Below are 8,712 nucleotides of genomic sequence, written 5' to 3'. Positions count from 1 at the left end.
CCTCATCCTCCCATGTGTGGGTCCCTGAAATGCTTTCCTTACGACTCTGCAGAAGAGCCCTGTTTCCACTGGCAACAGAAGGTGCTTTAAAGGGGAAGGGTCAAATGCCTGGGGAGAGTCAGAGATGCTGCATGGCCCCATATCTCTGACCCAGACCTTCCTGGTGCTTCTGGGCAGCCCATCTACTTGGCTTCTCAGACATAGCTCACCCCTGTGTTCAACCGTTGGCTCATGAAAATTTGGGCTATCTAGCTCTACAGTGGTTAGATCAGTGGTTATCAACCTTCTGGCCCTTTAAATACAGTTCCTCATGTTGTGACCCAAGCATAAAATTATTTTCGTTGCTACTTCATAACTAATGTTGCTACTGTTATGAATCGTAATGTAAATAGCTGATATGCAGGATGGTCTTAGGCGACCCCTGTGAAAGGGTCGTTCGACCGCCAAAGGGGTCGCGACCCACAGGTGGAGAACCGCTGGGTTAGATGGAGATGAGATGGTTGAAAGAGAAGCAAGAGCTAGAAGGTGACAAGAAGTATTGCTGGATGGGGCTCCTGGTGCAGGGACAGCTCCAAGGGACTTCCTGGGATAGAATCATGAGTGGGAGAGGGGAGTGTGAGGTCACAAGGGCCTCATTGTGAGGGGGTTGATTAAAGGTGGGTTGCCAGGACCTGAGCCAAGCAGAGAGAAGCCAGACATGAAGGGATGGTGCTCGGGCTCCTGCTCTTACTCCTGGCCCCTTTCATCACAACCTCTTTCTCATGGTATCTCTCAAGGACACCCTCTCGCCCACATCCTCTCCCAGGTCTCAGACTCAGACTGTGGAATATGACTTCACTCACACCCCCCAGCTTCTCTTGGCTCCTAGCTGCTCTGGTCCTGCACTCAGAATGGCACCGGTCCATCAAGCCAGCATCCTTGGCTTACTAGGTAATATTCCCATGTGTGTCCTGTTCACCTGGGGTCCCCAAAACAGCTTCAAGGGCTTAAATTACTGTGATGAGATGGGCATGTAAGTTTTCTGGATCACTATGCCGATGAGAAATGTGTCCTATCAGAGGAAGAGATAAAGCTTCATGGCAAGGTCAATTGGAAGAGGGGCACAGCTAAGCCAGGACCAGTGTGTGGTACCACAAAGACACTGCTGTTAATACATTTTTGAAGAGATTGCAGATGTTGCTTTGGAGAAAGACCTCAAATGCATGGCCTGTGGCTTTTACCAGTTTACCCTGGCAAAGCCCTTGGTCCCCAAGAGGGTGATGAGCCTTCAAGGCAAGAAGGTGTCTTACTGGCCACTCAACTACTAGGAAAACGGATGCCATGAAATCTTGAAAAGTCAGAAACTGACTACACAAGAGGAGCCTCTGTGAAGACAGCGGAGTCTGATGTAGGTAAGGGGCATTGCTCATAGGAGGAAAAGAGTGGCCAATGGAAGATGTTTTACAGTGGAAGAGTTCTAGACACACATGATCACTGTTATTTTATTCCTGACATATTTACTCTTTTATAAAGAGAAGATAGGTTTCTCAAAAAAACAAAAAACAACAAAAAAACAGACCGAGAAGATAAATATATGAAGAGAAATCCAAATAATTTTTAACACTACCATATTAGATTTTTATAAGAAGTCTGCACGGCACTTCAAAAAAATTCCAGAGGAAAAAATGAAATAACAAAGGATCAGATGATACCAAAGGACAGTGACAAATTAGAAGTGCTTCTGGGCAGCCCATCTACTTGGCTTCTCAGACATAGCTCACCCCTGTGTTCAACCGTTGGCTCATGAAAATTTGGGCTATCTAGCTCTACAGTGGTTAAGAAGGCCATGAGGTTTTAATGATAGCCTGGACTGCAGAAGAGGTCTTCATGCAGAGAAAAGGAAAGTGGCCACCTGAGAGAGGTCCTTAGGAAATATACCATTGGATAGCTCAGCTTCCATAGCCAACCCTGGAAACATATATTCACCAAATGTTTTCACAGAAACAGCATGCCAGCCAAGAGGGCTCTTTGACCCTCACATTAAATTTGAAACATTTTCTACCATCCAAGATGTCCCAACTTGTGAGATTTTCCTCTTCTGGAAAAGGAAGGTTGGGCTTTTACCGGAGGAAGGGCCTACAACTGGTCCTGGTAAGTAACCAAAAGTTTTTAGCAAATTAATGACCTCAGCGTTGGGCCCTCCTGTGGCCTCACCTATAGCCCCAAAAGCTGCCTAAACATTTTAGGCCAAGCAGTGATGTTTTTCACACTGGTGTCTCTGACATCAAGTTTTTCCTACAAATGGCAGCATCAGACAAGAAGGGATGGTGCTCAGGCTCCTGCTCTTCCTCCTTTATAAAGAGAAGATAGGTTTCTCAAAAAAACAGACCGAGAAGATAAATATATGAAGAGAAATCCAAATAATTTTAACATTACCATATTATAATATTTTATAAGAAGTCTGCATGGCACTTCAAAAAAATTCCAGAGGATAAAACAAAATAACAAAGGATCAGATGATACCAAGCTACAGTGACAAATTAGAGGAGAAATCACACAAAACCAAGTGAGTCTATAAATTCCATATCAGTACTTGTAATAAGCAGGCCATGGGGTTTTAATGATAGCCTGGACTGCAGAAGAGGTCTTCATGCAGAGAAAAGAAAAGTGGCCACCTGAGAGAGGTCCTTAGGAAATATACCATTGGATAGCTCAGCTTCCATAGCAAACCCCGGAAACATATATTTTCACAGAAATAGCATGCCAGCCAAGAGGGCTCTTTGACCCTCACATTAAAATAGAAAATTTTTCTAACATCCAAGATGTCCCAACTTGTGAGATTTTTCTCTTCTGGAAAAGGAAGGTTGGGCTTTTACCGGAGGAAGGGCCTATATCTGGTCCTGGTAAGTAACCAAAAGTTTTTAGCAAATTAATGACCTCAGCATTGGGCCCTCTTGTGGCCTCACCTATAGCCCCAAAAGCTGCCTAGACATTTTAGGGCAAGGAGTGATGTTTTTCACACTGGTGTCGCTGACATCAAGTTTTCCCTACAAATGGCAGCACGATCTCATCAACCAGAGGATGCCCAGCCCTACATAGTTTGTTTAGACCCTGTCTTCACCTGTGGGAACCTGGTGGTCTTCCAGCTCATCTCAGCATCTTGTAAGGCCATATCCCTAAAGTGTCATTCCTGAGTATTTACATTGAGGAAGAGAACAGCGGTCCAGATATCTGGGAACTGGTCTGGTATTATTACCCTGTGTTGATGCCAAGATCTAGAGGGGTATTCACAGCTAGACAGTGGTGTTCCATAAACAGAATATGAACATGAAATGCCACTCTATGATAATGATGGATTAAGAGAAGATGAGCACTCTGTAATCATTCTGAATAAAGACAAAAACATGAGAGTTGCTCAAACCACAAAAATGGTGATTTTTCTCTCCTGGTTGGACTATAAATAACTGCTGAGTTTTTAAAAACCAATCCCAGCTTCAGTTTCACTGTTCCGTAACCTGCTGGGTAAGATTTATTAAGATAGTTAATCATGAAGTTGTCCCCACTTACTGATAGCATCCAAAGCAGAGCAAAGCCCTGCTGCTTTGAATCCTCTTCAGAAATATTTCACACAAGTCCAACTCCTATAAGTCTTTTCTAATATTTTTATTACCGTGATGCCTCCCAGTTCTTTATGGTGTGGGTTTTAATAAATTGATAAGCCAGGCGTCAAATTTCATGTGTCTTCCTGAGGGTCTTTGCCTGTAAGGCATTGACAAAAATGAAAGTTCACCAAGTTCAGCTGAGACCAGCTGAAGCCTTTATTGCCTTCGACTGGAATCCTGGACTCAGTAAGAATGTGCATATGAGATCTGTATGCCTACCTGTTGAGGTACTAACTTGCCTATAGTTGGGTGGAAAGTTGATGTACAACAAACTGTAATATTCAATAATGCTCTTTTTTTGTTTTGTTTATTTTTTTTATTTTGAAAGTCCTCTGGTACTTCTTTATCTGATCAGATCTGTATTGTTCCTCATTGAATTTGTTTTCTGGTTTAATACCAGCTCACATGATTCCTCTACTTACCTAGTGTTTTGTGTGTTTATAAGAAGAATTTTTTTTTAAGAAACAGACTTGCATAAGCCTGATAAGAAAAATTAACTGAGCTACAGAGACCTGTGGGACAACATCAAATGAACCTATGTAACTATAATCAGAAAGAAATGGAGAGATAAAAAGGAAGAAAAAGTATTTGAAGAAATCAGGCTGTAAACTTCCAAAATATTGCAAAACATAGTACATAAACACCCAAGAAGTTCAACAAACTCCAAGTAAAATAAATACAAAAAGTAAACACTTAATTATCACTTTGTAGTCAAACTTCTGGAAGCCCAAACAAGAAAATCTTAAAAGCAGCAAGAAAAAAATACCCTCAGGGGAGCAACAATGCCTTAATGACTGACAGCTCATCAAATACGATGGAGGCCAAAGGCAATAGAATGACATATTCCAAATGCTAATAGAAACAAACAAAAAACTTATGTACCAACAACTTCATCCAGAAAAACTATTCAAAAAATGAAGGCAAAATAAAGGCATTCTCAGATAAACAATGATTGAAAATTCGTTGCTTCCAGACATGCCTAATAAGAAATACAAAATAAATTTTTTCAGGCTGGAGGCAAATGATAGCAGACAGCAGTCAAAAGAAGAAATGAAGATCATCAGAAATAGTTACTATGTGGATAGACAGACATATAGGTATATTTCTTGTTTCTTAATGTCTTTAAAAATAATAATACACTGGACTATTGTTTTTATAATATATATCAATGAAATATCCATGACAATAATAGCACAATGAGAATAAATGAAGCTACATTGGATCAAATTTTTATATTTTAATAGAACTAAGATAATATTAATCTGAAGTAGACTGTTATAAGAGTTATATTTTAAATCCTAGAGCAGCGACTTAAAAATAGTAAAAATAAAACCAAGCAGGAATTAAAATGTTAGATGAAAAATATTTGATACCAAAGAAAGCAGTCAATAAATGTGAAGAATAAAAATTACAGGGTACATGTAGAAAGCAAATGAAAAATGACAGACATAAATACAATCATAGAACATTAAATGTAAATTATCTAAATACCCCAATCATAAGGTAAAGACTGTCAGACTGGATGTGAAAGCATGATTGGACTATATGATGTTTATAAGAGGCACACCTTAAATTTAGAGATGCAGAGATTGAAAATGAAAAACAAAAAGATATGGAAATAGTAACCATAAGAGAGGTGAATAGCTATATTGAATACAAGGAAAAGAGGGGACATATGTAATACTTAAATACTTAAAAATATTATTACAGACAAAGAGGACATCACAATGATAAATTCTTAACACATTAGGAAGATACACAAGTATATAAATGTATACATATCAAATACATACCCTAGTAATACATGAAGCAGACACTGATAGAATTGAAAGGAACAATAAAATATTCAACACCCCATTCTCAATACTTTGTAGAACAACTGGAGAGGAAATTAACAAAGATATGAGTGAATTGAACAGCACTATCAATCAACTTGACTTTGCTGAGATACATGAAACACTCCATTCATTGACTGCAGAATGCAAACCTTTTCAAGTTCATATGTAACATTCTCTGGGATACATACACCATAGGCTAAGTCAAAAAATAACACTAAATTTAAAATGGTGTTTAAATTTAGTTAAGTGGTGTTTCTCTTAGGGATATTTTAGCATGATTACATAATAAGCCCTTGTTATCCTATAGTTCTGAACTAAGAAGCAATAGCATTTGGTTGAAGGTAAAAGGAATGATTTGGATATGGTTTAGTGCTTAAAAATCAGTTTACCGCCCTAACCGGTTTGGCTCAGTGGCTAGATAGAGTGTCGGCCTGCGGACTCAAGGGTCCCAAGTTCCATTCCTGTCAAGGGCATGTACCTTGGTTGCGAACACAACCCTGGTGGGGAGTGTGCAGGAGGCAGCTGATCGATGTTTCTCTCTCATTAATGTTTCTAACTCTCTATCCCTCTCCCTTCCTCTCTGTAAAAAATCAATAAAATATATTTTTAAAAAATCAGTTTACCATACAAATATGTCAGGATAGTATTTTTGTTTGATAAAGACCAGGGTGAAATTTCACATTTTTTAAACTTAATAAATTTCCTGTATTAGATTTATGAATCATGTAAGTTAATCACTATTTACATAACTGGTTTAAAATTTAAAACTATATGTATTAACTTAAGTTTATGTATATGCATAATGAAATGAAATGATAACTGAAATGATAATAATGTCTTTTTAAAGATTTTAATTTTATTAAATTCTTACAATCATAAAGATTTGATGTATTAAGTAAAGTATAATTTCCCAGTTCTTATCTTACTGTAAGATTTTAGACAAATGAGCCAGGTAATAAGTTTTGAAAGCCTGAAACATTTCTCAGTAAAAACAAGATACAAAACACTAATAAACATGATTGTATTCTGTTTTAAATTCCAATAGATTAACAACAAAATGTGTAATTATCTTTGCATGGCATCAATCTCACCCAAAGTATACAAATAGAAATAAATATGTGGTTGTTTTTTTTTTTTTTATGTGTGTATACATCTACTTCAGTTGCTAAAATTACCTGTGTTTAGAAAGAGAAAAATATTGAAACAATTCTAGTTTTTATTTTTGTTACCTAATTTTTTGTGTATGTCTGGAAAAATAGTTTATTTTGAATAAAGATGATTTTCATACAAATATTTAATTGTGTAAAATATAATAAATAGAAATATGTTTAAAGAAAAATACATTTTTTTCTTAAGAAATTTCTAACAGTTTATTTATAGTACAACTTAATATGATATGTAAATTGTTTAATATACTGATAAATTAATTATATTTTAAAGCTCTAGGTACAAGCTTAAATTATTACCTATTTATATATCTGTGAATGTTTTATATATATACTAGAGGCCTGGTGCACGAAATTTTGTGCACTGAGGGGGGCAGGTCATCCCTCAGCTTGGCCTGCACCCTCTCACAGTCCAGTTGGGGGATGTCCAACTGCCGGCTTAGGCCCACTCCTGGGGAGCCAGCCTAAGCTGGCAGTTGGACATCCCTCTCGCAGTCCGGGACCCCACGCTCCTTACTGCCCACCATGGCTGCTGAGCTCACCAGCCATGAGCCCAGCCTCTGGCTGAGTGGCAGTCCCTCTGTGGGAGTGCATTGACCACCAGGGGGCAGTTCCCGCATTGAGCATCTGCGCCCTGGTGGTCAGTGTGCATCATAGCGACAGGTCGCTCATCATTCAGTCAATTTGCATATTAAGGTTTTTTTTTATATAGGATGTGAAAGAATAAATGCTATATCCAAATTACTACATAAATAATATAAAATAAAAATTAGAACAAATGACAGCTATTTTATGCTTAGATTGTGGAGTTTCCTTTGTAACAATTATTCTATTAGACGATAGTACATTTTTATACCAGCTTTTTATAAATTCCTTGTTTTTTCTTAACTTATTTTTAGTTATAATTATTTTGATTGTGTTTTTACAATGTCTAATATTATTTCTGGTTTTAGGTGGTTATGATTTATAATCTTGTCTTCTGTAGTTATCAGTCTTTATTTTGCCCTTCCAAAATTCAGAATAATAACTTTGTTCTTTTACCCTACAAGATAAAAGAAAATAGGAATAATTAAGTTTGTTAAAATTTGGTTTTTTAAAATTAATTCAAAACTATAATGAGCGTTTCTGTCCTCCAAACTTGATATTTATTTATTTATTATTTATTTTAAAAAAATCTTTATTGTTGAAAGTACTACATGTCCCCCATTGACCCCTTCTGGCCTGCCTGTGCCCCCGTGTCAGGCCTTCACCACACTATTGTCTATGTCCATGGGTTATGCATATATACATTCAAGTTCTTTGGTTGATCTCTTCCCACCCACCCCAGACTTCCCTCTGAGATTCGACAGTTTGTTTCATGCTTCTAGGTCTCTAAATCTATTTTTCTAATCAGTTTATTTTGAGCATTAGATTCCACATATGAGTGAGATCATGTAATGCTTGTCTTTCTCTGACTGGCTTATTTTACTTAGCATAATACTCTCCAGGTCCCTCCATGCTTTCTAGGTCTCTAAATCTATTTTTCTAATCAGTTTATTTTGAGCATTAGATTCCACATATGAGTGAGATCATGTAATGCTTGTCTTTCTCTGACTGGCTTATTTCATTCAGCATAATACTCTCCAGGTACCTCCATGCTGTCTCAAAGGGTAAGAGATGCCTCATTTTTACAGATGCATAGTATTCCATGGTGTAAATGTACCACAGCTTTTTTATCCATTCACCAACTGATGGGCACTTGAGCTATTTCCAGATCTTAGCTATTGTAAAATGTGCTGCTATGAATATAGGGATGCATATATTCTTTTAAATTGGTGTTTTGGGTTTCTTAGGATATATTCCTAAAAGTGGGATCACTGGGTCAAATAGCAGTTCAATATTTAAAAGTAAACAAAAAATAAAACCACAAAACCTAATAAACCCAAAAGAGAGTTTATCTTCTAGGTGAATTCTAGAGAAGTACAATGTATTAACAAAAATACATATTTTTAAATATGTTTTTATTGATTTTAGAGAGAGGAAAGGAGAGGGAGAGAAGCATCAATGATGAGAGAGAATCATCAATCA

This window comes from Myotis brandtii, unplaced genomic scaffold, assembly GCF_000412655.1.
Source record: "Myotis brandtii unplaced genomic scaffold, ASM41265v1 scaffold137, whole genome shotgun sequence".
Lineage (NCBI taxonomy): Eukaryota > Metazoa > Chordata > Mammalia > Chiroptera > Vespertilionidae > Myotis > Myotis brandtii.
This window is presented reverse-complemented; position numbering follows the sequence as displayed.